Below are 13,786 nucleotides of genomic sequence, written 5' to 3'. Positions count from 1 at the left end.
TAGGCTCTAATCACCTTGGCCTCCCTTAGAGACCATACATTTCTCAGATGAGATGAAGTCCTTGTGTTTCGCGCATAGGCCAGACAAAATCTGCCGCGCTGTGTTTTGACAGCCCCAGACTTTAAATCATTGTTTTATGACGGCTGGGGAAAACGTGTCCATGTTCTCTGGTTCTGATTTATGCTCATTGGAGTCTGGAGAATATTATAATTTGGCCCCAAACAGATGGATTGAGAGATACCAAAAGGCATTCTATCCCAGACATCTCACCACTGGACACAAATGGAATCCACATGCTCCAAAATTTGAACATGCTTCTATAACATCTCTGTTCATACTACATGTGCTAATCAAAGGGAAAAGACAAGCGATGGGGATTGGGATGGGTTCTTGAAAACGAACATGTTCATGGACAAGGAAATTCCTGTTAATAAACAAACTAACTTTCCTAAATGAGTCCTATAAATGGCAAGTGAAATATTCCATGCAGTAAATTTGATGGTAATTGCGAGTGTGGTCTGTGGGTGTGTTCACATCACTCTCTGCGGTGAGAGTTACAATCGGGAATTGAAGTGATTCACCAAGAACTACAAAACACGAATACATGTAAATCTAAGTGAAGCACAGAATACGACTAATCACTGCATACTATACCTCTAAAGGACAATTCATGTAAAAACAATGAGCAGTTAGCCTACTAAATAGCATTCCTTTCCTCTTTGGATATTGAATATTCTGACATGTTAAATACTGTAGTCTGGGGATGCATGTGACCCAAATAACACCATATCCCCTCTATAGTGCACTACTTTTGACCAGAGCCTTATTGGTCCATCGGATCTGGTAAAAAAAAAAAAGTAGTGCACTATATAGGAAATAGGGTGCCATTTGGGACACAACTAAAAGGCCCTAGAACAGTCACCTACAGTGTTTCCCTACCTTGCTAACTGAGACACTGCCTACACCTGGAACACCTTGGCAGTGTTTGGAGGCGTGCATGCTTCAGGAGTGTGACATAATCATACACACCAGCACCATGTGAGCCTCCTGAATGATTTACAATAGCTCTGTGGGATGATCTCAGTGAAAACGTGGGGTAGTCAGATATTTTTGTTTCCCTTCAATGCCCCCTTTTTTTCAACTGCATGGGTCCCTGAACATTATGAGGTCAGTTGGATTGAAGGCTTGGTATTCAACAAAAGTGTGTGTGTGTGTGTGTGTGTGTGGGTGTGTCCACCGTTACATCCAATTAGAATTATTTGTCTATGATCTCATTGAAAACCTTCATTTATAGAAACATATTCTATGGAAATTAATTAGATGCATTTACTAACAGATTGGAGCGGATACTTGTGTAATTTTACTGTGTGAAAGGTCCAAATCTATCTCCAGGAAGAACAGAGATGGACTGACCCTGGAGACACAGAGTACCCAATTCACACTGGGAATGATTCCCTTCTCTAGAAATCTCCATGTCCAATTCACACTGGGAATGATTGCCTTCTCTAGAAATCTCCATGTCCAATTCACACTGGAAATGATTCCCTTCTCTAGAAATCTCCATGTCCAATTCACACTGGGAATGATTACCTTCTCTAGAAATCTCCATGTCCATGTGTTGGGACCTAGATATGGACAGTAAACAACAAAACCAAACCATGTCTTGGGTCATGTGCCAGATGTCAAATAATGTCAGAAGGCAGATCTTTAGAAATACAGATAGTTAGAAATACATCATTGTAAGTTGTTGGTAAGGTCAAATGAAATATGATACAGGAATTATTATAGTCGTTGGTTGGAGCCAGGGTTTTGTTCTCAGATATTGTGATTCTCTGAGCTCCAGTGGCTCTATGATCATTTCACATAGGCCTACTCGTGCTGGACTGTGGGCTAGACATGCCCCACCTAATCTACTACAACAGTGGTTCCCAACCTTTTTCAGTTACTGTACCACCAAACTGAATTTTGATCTGCCAGGAGTAACCCATCATGTGTATTTTACCAGGAAGCCTATGGTCTCATGAGTCTTCCCAAGTACCCCCTGTGGATGAGCCGATTACCCCCAGGGGTCCTAGTACCCCTGGTTGGGAACCAATGTACTACAATATGAAATCTTAGGAATTTACCTCCTGGTGGAGCATGTGCCAGCCAGGCTCGACACTGAAAGTCAGTCAGCTCTGGCCTGAAATTCTGGGTGTTTTGGTATCGTTAGTTGGTATCGTTTTTGGTACTTTTTTTGGTATCATTTGGTATTTTGTTTGAAATATTTATCCTTTCAGTTTTTGTTATTTACACAAACAACAATTAAGCTAACACGATCAATGTCTTAGTTTAGTTGTTTTTCCTCTGAAAACGTTTTGTTGATGTTGCTCACAAGGTCTCGTGTCATCTGCGCCACCGTCTGCTTCGCGCGCTTTATGCAGGGAATGGTTTTTATCTGGGTAACCTACTTCTTGATGGAGAGGCGAGGAGAGAGCTCGGTTTGATAGGATGTAACTTGGCTAGAATGGCACTTGAAAAGTGTAAGTAAGTAGCCATATTGTCTAGCCGCCCTAGCCTAAAACATTTTGTTCTAAAATTACGATACCAAACTGGTTGAATACTGCCTCACTATTTTTGCATTATTGGTTGGGGAAACCTTTTGGCCATTGTCTTGGAGTTTCTCTTCAAGTGTTTTTATTAGCCGGGAGAACATAAATTAATATAGGCTAGCATACATTCTCTTTTATTCATAAAAATTCATGAGCCCCTTTCATTGTGAATTTTTCTTGACTTGTGTCTGGTCCTACAATCCTCCAGCTGTGTGTTCAAAAATAACACAAAAATTAGTTATTTGACAATCCCTCAAACATTTCACTGAGACACCACCCAACACAAAAGTGCCATTGGAGATGTTCCCTTCTATGTAGAATGCATTGTGTGGGCCCTCACAGCATGGAAAGCCATTTAGTAGTAGGCCCTGTGTTGGTGGCCACCCATGTCTAGCTAGGGTTCCCTGGCCAGGCCTCTGCATATGCACTTTCCTCATCAGTGGCCTGCAGACAGCACAGACTAGTCCAGCCCACTACAGAGTCCAGGTGTGTGTCCCAAATGGCACCCTTTTCACTTCATTATGCACTACTTTTAACCAGAACATATTAGTACACTACACACACAAAAAGAGTACACTACATAGGGAATAGGGTGCAATTTGGGACGAAGACGAGTCCATGCTCACTCTGCCTGACCTTGACCCCTGAGAGGATGTAACATCTATTGATGGGGTCAAAGGTGAAGGAAATGGGGATCCAAGCTGAGCGCTGGGTGTAATCTATGACCACTCAGAGACAGATACACTGTGTGGAAGATCTGCTCTTAGATCAGATGTCCTCTCTCTCTTTCTAGGGTGGGTGGGATGCTAGAGGACCTCTGTTATTGTTAACCATTGATGTATTTCAAATGGAGTGAGGAACAGTACAGACAGGTTTGTGGAAAATGGGGCATGGTGTGGACAGAGGGGGAAGTGATTTGACTGTGAGGAGGTCTGTGATTTTGAGCAATGCTTAATCTGCCACCACCTCATTGGCTGTCATTGCTTTATTTTAGTGATGTTTTCTCTGTCATATTTTACGGAGAAACTGATATTGTGGATGAGTGTGGCCTCTGAGGAAAGAGACAAATGGGCTGTTGAGAGGAGGAGTTTGTCATTTTAGTCTCCTCCATACACAGGGTCTATCTCTCAAGATTAGTAGGCTACAGAACAGATGTAGGATCGTAATTTGATCATCCTGTTGCAGGAGAACTTTCCTGCAACGCAGGGAATTTAAAACATGTAGTGTATTTGTGGTTTTAAAAGGCTGCTGAAGTTTGTAATTTCCCCTTGACATTTCAGACATGATTTGTCCTTACGAAAAATGTATCATCCCCTACAAAATGTCCATTAATTGTAATCCACAAAATAATGTACATGTCCTGTTGCTGCAGGAGTATTTGCCTGCGGTAGCAAACTGTCTCAAACTAATCTGTACATATGTCAAACACTCTACACACATTTGACTTGCCCATAACGATGGTCCCAAAAAAACTATTATGAAGACAGACATTATTATTGTCTTCACTCTTGCGACACAATTGTGTGCCGGTAGACCAAATAGACCTACAGTGAAGTACAAATATCCTAAAGGAAATTGTTATGTTATATTTATTCACATGGATATAAATACACAACGTCGCATGATCGTTTCCCAAGCCTTAAGGGGAGTATTCATAAGCAAGCACTCACAAAAAAAGGTCTTCCCTAGAGAACCGAGAAACAATGACACAGTCCATGAGAAGGGAGTTTGTACGACTGCCTTTTTCAACAAGGGAACAGGCTCTTTCCATGAGGTAAATATTTATTAGCAAATCTTAGAAAAGGTTGCCCTCAGTCTCCCCCAGGCAATTAGCCTCTGCTTGCACAAGCGGGAGATCTCTGTCCCATACTGTGGGAATAACAACATATTTTAATCTCAATGATAACGCACATGATATATAACATTTTAATAGAATACATTGTGTAATAACTCTTCTTAGTTTAGAAAACATTTATGACCAGACTATTATAAATCAACAATGTATTAATTTACTACGGTTAAAAGAGGAGGGATTATGGAGAGGAGTAGAAGGTGCTCAACCAACGAGGTGCAACCAAAAATCATAAAAGCATTTGGAAGGAAAATTCTAAACTCTGACTCACAATTGAAACCGTACTGCTTTATTCATCCGATTCAAGTTAAAATGGTTACATTTCAGCCTTCATCAGAAATAAAGTGGAGACATTATTATCAGAAGTCTAATTCAGGTTTGTGAGTCAGCTTGTTGAGAGGAAAAAAACCTATGGATTACCCCACAAACCCATGCAGACTCATGCCTCGGCAAATACACAAAGTCATTACATTGAGGAGTGCGGGTAAATATTTTGTCTCCGGGACACCTGGGACTATTTATGTCTGCGCTGTGTGGAATATCTTCAGAGTCATGAAATATCGATGTGAAAACTGAGCAGTGACTTATTGGCAGATACAGAGCCAGGCCAGGGCAACCTGCCCTCTAGCAAGAGCTGTCTCTCTCCATTGATGTCGTGCATTTATCTGCTCCATTGTGAATTATTTTACAATTGTGCTGTAGGATAGGAACATACTGTGAAAAGCATTTTTCACTTTTGGACTGAAAACACCAGGTGGCGCTAAGCACTCAAAAACAACTCTCCTCATGTCACACTTCATTACAGTGTTTTTTTTTTAAGACCACAGGAGGTTGGTGGTACCATAATTGGGGAGGACTTGCTCATAGTAATGACTGTAGCAGCATGAGTGGAATGGTATCAAATACATCAAACACATGGTTTCCATTCCATTTTCTCCGTTGCAGCCATTATTATGAGCCGTCCTCCCCTCAGCAGCCTCCACTGTGTAAGACGTAAGTCAAGTAATTAAGGACCTCTATACCAGGCGGGGTCAGAGGAAGGCCCGAAAAAAGACTCCAGCCACCTAAGTAATAGACTGTTCTCTCTGCTATCGCACAACAAGCGGTACCAATGCACCAAGTCTGGAACCAACAGGACCCTGAACAGCTTCTACCCCCAAGCCATAAGACTGCTAAATAGTTAGTTAAATAGTTGACCAAATAGCTACCAGGACTATCGGCATTGACCCTTTTTTACACTAACTTTTTTTGTCTCATCACATACGCTGCTGCTTCTGTTTATTTCTCTCAGCATGTTAAATGTGCAACCAGAGGGGGAAAAAAAACTCTGGACCACTTTTACTCCACTCACAGAGACATACAAAGCTCTCCCTCGCCCTCCATTAGGCAAATCTGACCATAATTCTATCCTGCAGATTCCTGCTTACAAGCAAAAATTAAAGCAGGAAGCACCAGTGACTAGATCAATAAAAAAGTGTCGACAATGCTATTCATGGACTACAGCTCAGCGTTCAACACCATAGTGCCCTCAAAGCTCATCAATAAGCTAAGGGCCCTGGGACTAAACACCTCCCTCTGCAACTGGATACTGGACTTCCTGACGGGCCGCCCCCAGGTGGTAAGGGTAGGTAACAACACATCCGCCACGCTAATCCTCAACACAGGGGCCCCTCAGGGGTGTGTGCTCAGTCCCTTCCTGTACTCCCTGTTCACTCATGACTGCACGGCCAAGCATGACTCCAACACCATCATTAAGTTTGCCAATGACACAACAGTGGTAGGCCTGATCACCGACAACGATGAGACAGCCTATAGGGTGGAGGTCAGAGACCTGATCGTGTAGTGCCAGGACAATAACCTCTCCCTCAACGTGATCAAGAAAAAGGAGAGGATTGTGGACTACAGGAAAAAAAGGACTGAGCACGCCCCCTTTCTCATCGACGGGGCTGCAGTGGAGCAGGTTGAGAGCTTCAAGTTCCTTGGTGTCCACATCACCAACAAATGAACATGGTCCAAGCACACCAAGACAGTCGTGAAGAGGGCACGGCAAAATCTATTTCCCCTCAGGAGACTGAAAAGATTTGGCATGGGTCCTCAGATCCTCAAAAGGTTCTACAGCTGCACCATCGAGAGCATCCTGACTGGTTGCATCACTGCCTGGTATGGCAACTGCTCGGCCTCCGACTGCAAGGCACTACATACGGTAGTGCGAACAGCGCAGTACGTCTCTGAGGCCAAGCTTCCTGCCATCCAGGACCTCTATACCAGGTGGTGTCAGAGGAAAGACCTAAAAATTGTCAAAGACTCCAGCCACCCTAGTCATAGACTGTTCTCTCTGCTACCGCACAGCAAGTGGTACCGAATCACCAAGTCTAGGTCCAAGAGGCTTCTAAACAGCTTCTACCCCAAGCCATAGGACTCCTGATCACCTCATCAAATTGCTACCCAGACTATTTGCATTGTCCCCCCCCCCCTTTACACCGCTGCTACTCTCTGTTGTTATCATCTATGCATAGTCACTTTAATAACTCTACCTACATGTACATATTACCTCAACTAACCGGTGCCCCTGCACATTGACTCTGTACCAGTACCCCCCTGTATATAGTCTCACTATTGTTATTTTACTGCTGCTCTTTAATTATTTGTTATTTTTATTTCTTATTCTTAACCGTATTTTTTAAAACTGCATTGTTGGTTAGGGGTTTGTAAATAAGCATTTCACTGTAAGGTCTACACCTGTTGGTACCTCATGTATATAGCCAAGTTATTGTTACTCATTGTGTAATCTATTACTTCTCTATTTTCTTTCTCTCTGCATTGTTGGGAAGGGCCCGTAAGTGAAGCATTTCACTGTTAGTCTACACCTGTTGTTTTCCAAGCAGGTGACGACTAACATTTGATTTGACTTGAAATTGGATTTGATATCACCGAATGAAATCACAGCACCTTCCTGATTGAGTATCGGCAGTTTGCCAATTGGCGGAAAAATTTGAATCGCTAAGGCGAATATGACAGGCTGTTATAAAAACATGCGTAAAGAAATGCCCTTCCCTTGGCTGAGTGTCTTTTCCCCTTGCTATCTTTCTCAGATTCAAAGTTTGTCAAGTCAGGTACATGATCTTTTGTCAGCTACATCAGTTAACAGATTGCTGACATGAAAGGATAAAACAATGTCATCCTACTTCAATGATGTAGGCCTATATGAAACAAGTGGTTTCATATTTTGTACCTTTTTTGTATTTTTTGATTTTCAGATTTTCAGATATGAGAACAGAAAAGCAGTACAACCCCAACCCCCCCTCCCACCCCTCCCATCCATCCATCCCTCCCTCCCATTCATCCACCCCTCCCTCCCTCCCTCCCTTCCTTCCTTCCTTCCTTCCTTCCTTCCTCCCGCCCATTCATCCATCCCTCCACATCTCCCTCCTACCCCTCCACACCTCCCTCCACACCTCCCTCCCATCCCTCCACCCCTCCCTCCAATCAACCCACCCACCAAGGCATCATACAAGGATAACATAGAAAAATGTATTAAATAGGACAGAAACATAAACAGTAATAGAAACAAAAACAGCGGAAAAAGTTCAATCAAAATCGGTATCATAATTACAGTTAAATCTTAGCAGCACAACATATGGCCACTAGAACAGACATAACAGCTGACCAAAATATGCAAGTTACGCTAAGTAAAATACAGGCTCTCCACGTATTGTATTAATGAGGACCAGCTTAAGTCAAACTTTTGTCAGGACCCATGCACAGTGTACCTAACCTTCTCCCCAGAGGCCGAGATGACATCACCTCCTTAACCCACTGCATAAAGGAAGGCAGCTTTGTAGACTTCCAGTGAAAGAGGACAAGGCGACGAGCTAGTAGCGAGGCAAAAGCTATCGCATTCGCCTGATGCGTGGTAGCATTCTGGGCTAGAGGAAGTACTCCAAAAAATGTCAGTGACCGGGTTGTGGCTAAAGGTTGTATTACACATATGTGAGAATGCCTCAATAATGGGGTCCCAGGAGCCACTCAAAGACTGGCATGACCAAAACATGTATCCCACAGTCGCTGGACTCTGGTGGCATCTCAAACACTTGAGGTCAACATTTGGATACATTTTTGCCAATCTTTCATGTGAGTAATGGACACGGTGCAAACCTTTAAACTGAATGAGCCCCCTGCCTTATGCAAAATGATGAGCTGTGGATACGCTTATAACTGTGTTGCCATATATCATCGGGTAGCTCGCCACCCATGTCTTGCTCCCATGCAGATTTTTTATGTGCCAAGGAAGGCGGATTAATGTTCTGTATTATGTCGTATAATCTGGAGATGTTGCCCTTCAGATAAGGGTTAAGATCTAAGCACCTCTCGACTGGACACTTAGTGGGCTCGAGTAGAAATGTTTTTTGGCAAAGCATCGAGTTTGCAGGTATCTAAAAAAGTGGGTATTGGGAATATTATGGCCAACCCTCAGAGTATTGAACGAGACGAATGTGTTATTAACAAATAGGTCACAAAAAAACAGCAGACCATTCCTATGCCAGAACTGGAATGCCGTGTCAATATGCGACGCTGCAAAGAGATGATTAGATGTCAATGGAGAGAAGCAACTTACTTGTTTAAGGCTAAAGTGATTTCGGAATTGAGACTAGATTTGAAGGGAGTTCTTGACAATGGGATTCAAAGCATGGGTGCCTATGTTCATGGGCAGTGGGGAGCACAAGAGCGAGACAGGAAAAGTTGGAAGGCTTGACTGAAACTCCATGATGGCCCAAGTTGGACCATCCTTGTTTTCAAATGTAGAAACCCAATAAACACATTTAGATATATTTGCTGACAAGTAGTAGTGTAAAAAATTGGGAAGGCCCAGTCCGCCTGCGGGCTTAGGTCTCTCTAGATATATCTTTCTCATTCGTGGATGTGACTTATTCCAAATGAAGTTGGAAATGCAGCTGTCCAGTTGTTTGAACATCGACTTTGGCAGAAAAATCATTTGGAATAAGTACAAAAACCTAGGTAGTACAGTCATCTTAACAGAATTAATGCGACCTGCTAATGAAATGGGAAGACGCGACCACCTTTCTGAAATCCTGCTTAGTGCTTTCCAGGAGTGTTTTGAAGTTATGTTTAAACAGAGCCTTAAATGAGCCTGTGACTTTTATCCCCAAATAAGTAAAGACCTGATGCTCCACCTTGAATGGGAAATTGGCACACCCAATTCCTGCTGCTAACTGATTAATGGGGATGAGCATGTTTTTGTTAGGTTTAACTTCTAACCAGAGAATGTCCCAAAACCTTGTAGCATATCCAGCAGATAGGGTATAGACTACACAGGGTTAGAGATGTATAAAATAAATAGTCCGCATATAAGGACACCTTGTGAGTTATGTTGCCCCTTAATATTCCCTTAATCCTCTCCTCCGCCCGCAGGGCGATAGCAAGAGGCTCAATAGCCATATCAAATAGGAAAGGGGATAAACAGCAACCCTGCCTGGTTCCCCCTGTGGAGAGGGAAGTAACTGAAGGTAACATTGTTGGTGCGAACAGAAGCCACTGGGGACGAGTACAACATCTTAATCCAGGAAAGGAATGACGGTCCAAACCCAAATCTCTCTAGTACTGTAAATAGATATTCCCACACAACCCAGTCGAAAGCCTTCTCAGCATCAAGAGATGACACCCTCTGGCTGTAGAGTTGAGTGGGCAGAATAAAGAACATTAAATAGCCGCTGCATATTATGGAAAGACTGCCTACCTGAGATAAATCCGGTTTGGTCAGAGTTATATTAGGCATCACTGTCTCTTAATGGCGCGAGAGGACCTTAGTGAGAATTTTATAATCGCAGCACAAAAGGCTTACAGGGCGGTATGAGCCACAGTCTAGGGGATTCTTGTTCCCTTTTTAAGCAAAAGTGTCTGCGGCAGTTTATGACTAGAAAGGATTACATTGTACATTGCGCTGAGGATAGGGGATAATTCATGTTTTAGAACATTCAATAGGGAAGCCATCAGGCCCAGTGTAACGTTCCTGACCTGTTTTATGTTGTTTTTGTATGTGTTTATGGTCAGGGCGTGTGTTTTGGGTGGGCAGTCTATGTTTTCTGTTTCTATGTTGGTTTTGGTTGCCTGGTATGGCTCTTAATTAGAGGCAGGTGTTTTGCGTTTTCCTCTAATTAGGAGTCATATTTAGGTAGGGTGTTCTCACTGTTTGTTTGTGGGTGATTGTCTCCTGTTTCGTATATGTCTGTACCATACGGGACTGTTTGGCTGTTCGTTCGTTTTTGATGTAGTCTGTTCCTGTCCGTGAGTTCTACGTTTAGTTTTGTAAATTCATGTTCAGGTTTCGTCTACGTCGTTTTCTTGTTTTGTAATTTTGTAAGTGTTTTGTTTTCGTGTTGCCGTCGTTTTGAATAAAGAGATGGCTTATTTCCCAAATGCTGCGTATTGGTCCACTGATCCTTCTCTCCTCTCCTCGTCCGAGGATGAGGAGAACGACAGCCCTTACACCCAGGAGCTTCACCGCTCATGGACCGGATTGCCAGAGTAGCTTCATCATCACTTACTGAGGCATCCATGTTAGTTTGTTCATCTGAATTGAAACAGAGGATGTCCAGATTGTCTAGAAATGCATGTATACGAGATGTGTCAGGAAGAGCCTCTGACGAGTAAAGAACAGAGTAGAATTGCTGAAATTGATTGTTGATTTCTTTGGGATTGGTAGAAGTTAAATCAGCTGCAACACAGATTTCAGGTCTGGTGCTGCTAGCAGTGGATTGTGGAAGCTGGTGAGATAACAACTTGCCAGCTTTCTCTCCGTGTTCATAAAATGTCTGCCTCGACTTAAACAGAGGCTGCTACGTTTGTTTGGTGGAAAGATTGTCAAATTCCGTTCGGTGTTGCAGTCTCTCTTTGTAGAGTTCAGGAGTCGGAGACGAGGCATATCTGTTGTCCACATCTAGAAAGAGTTGAGATAAGCGCTTAGTGTTTATTGTCATACGCTGTGTATGAAATCATTTGGCCCCTTAGACATGCTTTTAACGACTCCCACACAGTAGAATGAGACACGTCAGGGGTGCAGTTGATCTCTAAAAAGACATCAACGTAAATTGATATGTCATTTTTTAAAGGCACTACACTACAGAATAGTAGTAGTGGGTCAAGTCGCCACTCGCGTTGTGACACAGTACTGTCCGGAGAGTGGATATCTAGCTGGACAAGGCTATGGTCTGAGATAATGATGCTGTGATATTGGATATTAGTTACAAAGGAAGAATTCTTGCTCAGCAGGAAAAAAGTCAGTCCTAGAGTACGGAGAAAAAAAAGGAGTACTGTTTAGCAGTGAGATTGCTCCTCCTCCATGGATCAGACAAATTATAGGATTCTAGAAATGAGTTGATTACTGCGCCTGATTTTGAAATGACATTGTTGGGCTTCGGTCTGGATCTGTCTAGACATGGATGTAATAGATACCTGAAATCTCCGCCCAGTATCAAATTATGACGGTTAAGGTCGGGAAGTGTTGCAATGAGGTCTGAGAAAAATGTAGCGTCATCCCAATTAGGACCGTTAACCAGAACAACCTGTGCGCTAAACAATTTCCCCATCACTATAATATATCTGCCATTAGTATCTGAAATTACTTTGGAGGAGACAAACGGGGTGCCTTTTAAGATAAGGATGGCTGCCCCTCTGGCCTTAGAAACAAAGTTGGAGTGAAAAATTTGGTCTACCCATCCTCTCTTTAGTTTATCAAGGTCGCTGGTCGCTGGACCGGATATGGGTCTGTTGGAGAAAAACAATGTGCGGAATTAAAGACTTGAGATGAGCATACACTCGGCTACGCTTGACCACATGGTTAATTCCTTTTAAATTCCAGCTGATAAAGCATGTGGAGCCTAGAGTATGTGAATTAGGCATAGTCATAGTAATCTGAAATGAAAGTTAGTACAATCACATGGCCAGTGTGCTGAAAGGTCAGAGTAATACATTTAAAGAAAATAAAAAACAGCTAAAAACAACAAAATACCCAGAAGAAAACCCCTATGCTGGCCTTCCCCTTGGCCTTTGACTGTTACTGTATATGTCCCCCTATTCCCTCCCAACCCCATCCACTTGGGATGACTTCAAAAATCTATTCAAAAATTATTATTTTTTAAATGTGGAAAACAAACCCAGTACAATTCAACATTTGTATAAATCTAACCCTCGGTTAAACATCCTAGCAAGCCAGAACACCGGAAAATTACTGGCAAACGCGTGGTAATTAATACCCGTCCTGCGGTATTAATTACCGGCAATTACCGGCAACTACTGTGATTATTATTATTTGACCATGCTGGTCATTTATGAACATTTGAACATCTTGGCCATGTTCTGTTATAATCTCCACCAGGCACAGCCAGAAGATCCTGGTTCCTCTCTAGGTTTCTTCCTATGTTTTTGCCTTTCTAGGGAGTTTTTCCTAGCCACCGTGCTTCTCCACCTGCATTGCTTGCTGTTTGGGGTTTTAGGCTGGGTTTCTGTACAGCACTTTGAGATATCAGCTGATGTAAGAAGGGCTATACAAATCGATTTGATTTGATTTGATTTGTACAACCTGCGGTCCCGTGCCAGCAGCCACTAAGCACCAAGGCGGACCAACCAGGCAAATAGTAAAGAATAATACACGTGGTCCTTTGGGAGTACAAACTTGTAGGTATTAAACATGCTCACAGTATGTCAGTAGGGTATCCTATTAAGGCATGTAAAGAGAGAGCTCAGTGGCTAGCCTTAGGTAGCGACTAGGCTAATTAGTTCCGCGCCACCTGGCACCGAGGCTGTCCAGCAGCACCTAGTTGATTAAAGCTAATTGTGCCATGTACTGTAAATAAAATACTAATCCAACTACATTGTCCTTGTGAGAACATGTCACCATATACGTACCATCATTGTTCATAACGTTGAGTTACTGGAAGAATAATTGTCCTTTTTTGGCAGCAGGGCGGCGGCACGTTTCTAATCAAGAGATGAGTTCACTAGTTGGTCGTTACTCGCGTTAGCATGGCTAGTCAGGGGGTCAGGGGTAGAGTACGGATCTACAATGGCTAGTTAGTCGTATGTCTCGTGTCTTCCTGTGGATGTAGGTGTAACAGTATAACTTTAAACCGTCCCCTCGCCCCGGGCGCGAACCAGGGACCCTCTGCACACATCAACAACGGTCGCCCACAAAGCATCGTTACCCATCGCTCCACAAAGGCCACGGCCCTTGCAGAGCAAGGGGAAACCCTACTTCAGGTCTCAGAGCAAGTGACGTAACTGATTGAAACGCTACTAGCGCGTACCCGCTAACTAGCTAGCCATTTCA

The sequence above is a fragment of the Salvelinus fontinalis genome, chromosome 27, assembly GCF_029448725.1.
Source record: "Salvelinus fontinalis isolate EN_2023a chromosome 27, ASM2944872v1, whole genome shotgun sequence".
NCBI lineage: Eukaryota > Metazoa > Chordata > Actinopteri > Salmoniformes > Salmonidae > Salvelinus > Salvelinus fontinalis.
Note: the sequence above shows the minus strand (reverse complement) of the source record.